Here is a 3662-nt window from a genome sequence, read left to right on the forward strand (position 1 = left end):
TTTTTTTTGGTTTATCATGAAACTGGTAGAGCTCCATGTATACTGACAGTACAGAATACAAAGAGAAAATTTTTTAAAGTTAAAAAACAGCTTATGGAACTGATGTCACAATCAGTGAACAATCTAATACGGAGTGCTAAACTTTTACATATGAATATTATATGAAGAATTCTAAGTTGTACCAGGAGAGACGAAAGCAAACATAAATCCTTCCTACGATGTTTGTCAAGATCCACAGAAACCACATTGAGGAGGATGTTGTTGAAATACTGGATGCTCTTAGAATAGTGATTTTTGACAGAAGCAGCCAACAGGTACAGCACTTTATTTGTACTGAAAGAATCTAGAAAATCTGCTTAAAATGTGTATTTGCAACGGTGAACAGTTGTGGTACACATCTAGTCATGGTCCCCAGCACTACTCAAAGATATCAGAGACCTCAGCATGGACCAAGTTCTTGAGGAAAGATGCAGGTCTTCAAGCCAAATGGTGGAGACCATGCAAAAGCCTTGAGCCTTGCTGAGGCTGAGGTAGGAATGATGGTATCTTTGCTCACAGAAGGTGTGTGCTCATACCTCCTGGTTTCAGTTTGAATAGCATTAATTTTCTTCACTGTAGCTGGTATGGTTCAATGTTTTTGATTTTAAACAAAAATAATTATATTAGCACACCAGTGTTTCAGTTGTTTCTGAAATTACTTACATTGATGGAACTGAGTCAAGGTCTTTCCTACTTATGCTATGCTGCTAGCAAAGAGGCTGGGGATATGCAAGGACACAGCCAGGACAGCTGACCCAAAGGAACCAGATGAACATCCCACATCATATGATATCATGCTCAGCTATAAAAAGGGCAGAGTTGGCTTGGGAGGCTGCCATTGTTCAGGGACTGGCAATGAACAATTCTGTTGTTCATCACTTGCTTATTTTTTCTTTTGTTTTGTTTTTTTCTTTTATGTATTTCTTATTAAACTGTCTTTATCTCATCCCATTATTTTTTACACTTTCACTTATTTTAGTTCTTTCGCACCCCACTGTGTGCTAGTGGTGAGTGAGTGGTTTTGTGGTGCTCATGTGCTTATTGGGCAGTCCCTACAACAATCTTTTTGGCACTCAACATGAAACTCAAAGGACTGAGATCATGATAGGTCTTACCAGAGCGTGTGAGAGAAAATAAATTTATTCCTGGTCACAGTGTTGATGCATTTGCTCTCAGAGTTATTTCAGATAACATCTTTCCTCTTGCATAGAATCACAGAATACCCTGAGTTGGAAAGATTATCTAGTCCAGCTTTTGACTTCACATGGGATCACCCAAAATTCAAATCATATTTCTGAGAGCATTGTCCAAATGCTTCTTGAACTCCAGCAGGATCAGTGCCATGACCACTGCACAGGGGAGCCTGTTCCATGGCCACCATCCTCTGTATAACATTTCTGTTACATTTTCCTAACAGAAGAGAGCAATAGGGAAGGACAATCATTTCCCTTGTTGAGCTAGAAAAGCTGGGTCTAATGAATCTTATAGTGCAGTTGTCCTTTCTAGCTTCTAGAGTACACTATTGACTCATTTTCCCCTTGTTTTGAACAGAACTCCCAGATCCTTTTCTGTGGGGCTGCTCTCCAACCTCTCATCTCTCATTCTGTAAACATATTCAGGGTTGCTTCATCGCATGTACAGAATTCTGCATGTGCTCCCTATTCTGTAATTTATTGTCTCTGAGGGAAAGGTGAAGGTTCCTTTTGTTTTTATCACTTTGCTGTACTATGTAAAATTCACTTATGATATGATTAAAGCATTGGCCATGCGCCTAGTCTGATATTTTTCACTCAGCACTGTCACCATACTTATACCACCTCTTAAGAATTAGTAACATTTTTTCTCCTCAGAAAGCCTATCTGTGAAGGAGGCAAGGAATTACATTTTCACCTTTTCCTTCACAGAATCACAGACTAAAAGTATGTCTAAGGTTGGAAGGGACCTCCAGAGGTCATCTGGTCTAACCACGCTCTTCAAGCAGGGCCGTGTAGAGTAGTTGCCAAGGGCAATGTCCAGAAAGCTTTTGAAGATCTCCAGGGATGAATATTCCACAACATCTCTGGGCAACTAGTGTCAATGCTTCCTTACCCACACAGTACAGAAGTGTTTTCTTATATTTATGTGGATCTTCTTGTGTTTCAGTTTGTGCCCAAGGAATTTGGCATGGCTCCACCAGGAAGGTAACAAGGCTGACAGCCCAACTGAAGTGCCTCTACACTGGTGCAGGCAGCATGAGAAATAAGAAGGAGAACTTGGAAGCTACAGCACAATTAGAATACTGTGACCTAATTGCTATCATAACAATGTGGTAAGACAAATGGCGACACTGCAGTCAAGGGCTACGAGATTTTTGGAAGAAGTGACTAGAGAAAGAGGTGGAGGAGTTCCCCTCTATGTTAAGAAATGGAGATTGAAAAAAAACTGCCTCTAAAAAAACAGCCACAGTCACATTGAGAGCTTATGGATAAAAACTGGGGTTCAACAAGCAGCCTATCTCCTTCCTGTCTTAGCAGAGAGAAGTATCACTCTCTTCACATTCAAGCCTTATTCATGTCACTGCTTTTAGGCTGTACACACAGTTGTGAACAATGGTTTTCAAGGAAGAATCACAGGAAATTCTAATCCAAAATATCTGATTAACAACTTGAGACCTCACTAAGAATTGCAGCCACTTCCATCCAACAAAATGTTCCACTGGTTTTATGGTTTTAGCCCTCTCATTCTTATGTTTTAATTAAAAAAAATTAAAAATTAAAATGTTCTGTTAGGAAACTGTAGTGTACCTTTCCTCCACATGGCTGGAGGCAGAGCCCCTCTAGTTCTGGTTATTGTATTCATTACTCATCTCTCATGTACAAGAACCAGAAGTCCCACTGTCAGCTACAGAGATAAGATTGGATCATCTTCTCTGTCTGGAGAACAGGAGCCACCATTTTCATGGAAGGACTCTCTCTTGTGATTGTTTTCCCTTGCAACTCACATACCTGTGCCTATAGAGCTGAAATAGGGTTTCCACCCCACTTCCTCAAATCTCTCCATGGTCACGTATGTAAAACCACAGAATAATATGTGATGTGTACCCATTATATCCTCTCTTTTGAGCAGAGGAGTTGTTACTGCTGATAGCTGAGATTTTAATTTGTATAGATGGGGAACAAGACATACTATTTTTTAATTGCTGTTTATTCAGTTTATCCACAGCAGAGACACTGGCCCACAGGGGCCACTTCATCCAGTTAATTCCTGCTAGACTGCGGGCATATGATGATGATGCATTCCATACACCTCCCCAAGATATCATGTTATCTGGATCTTGGGAGAGGGTATTATTGCCCAAGTTAAATCCATGTATAGTCTCTACCACAGTTAGTTCCATCATGTACTGGATGCCTTTTCCATGCCCATTTGTCTGGGTTAAATATCCAGGTCTTCCTGGAAGGGACATCTTTCCCTTACGACTGACAAGAGTCATCACCATAGGGTTAAAGACTGTGTCCCTCTTCCAATTGCTTTGTCAATGCCACTTTCCTTAGCAAGAGAACCCAGCTCCTTGGCTTCACTGCCTGCTAAGTCCATTCCAGCACCAAAGCTGCCAGATGGCAATATGCTTACCTGGCTGACAG

At 40.8% G+C, this 3662-nt stretch overlaps 1 long non-coding RNA gene across 1 annotated transcript in view; it reads left to right on the forward strand.

The window, feature by feature from the left end:
* Positions 1 to 2559, forward strand: part of LOC109365192 — a 7337-nt gene extending 4778 nt beyond the window's left edge. The window contains exon 2 of the long non-coding RNA XR_002110834.1: positions 2182 to 2559. This is a non-coding gene — a long non-coding RNA (uncharacterized LOC109365192). The remainder of the gene's footprint in view (positions 1 to 2181) is intronic.
* The last annotated feature ends 1103 nt before the right edge of the window (positions 2560 to 3662 follow it).

The sequence above is a fragment of the Meleagris gallopavo genome, unplaced genomic scaffold (genome assembly GCF_000146605.3).
Source record: "Meleagris gallopavo isolate NT-WF06-2002-E0010 breed Aviagen turkey brand Nicholas breeding stock unplaced genomic scaffold, Turkey_5.1 ChrUn_random_7180001957925, whole genome shotgun sequence".
Classification (NCBI taxonomy): Eukaryota; Metazoa; Chordata; class Aves; order Galliformes; family Phasianidae; genus Meleagris; species Meleagris gallopavo.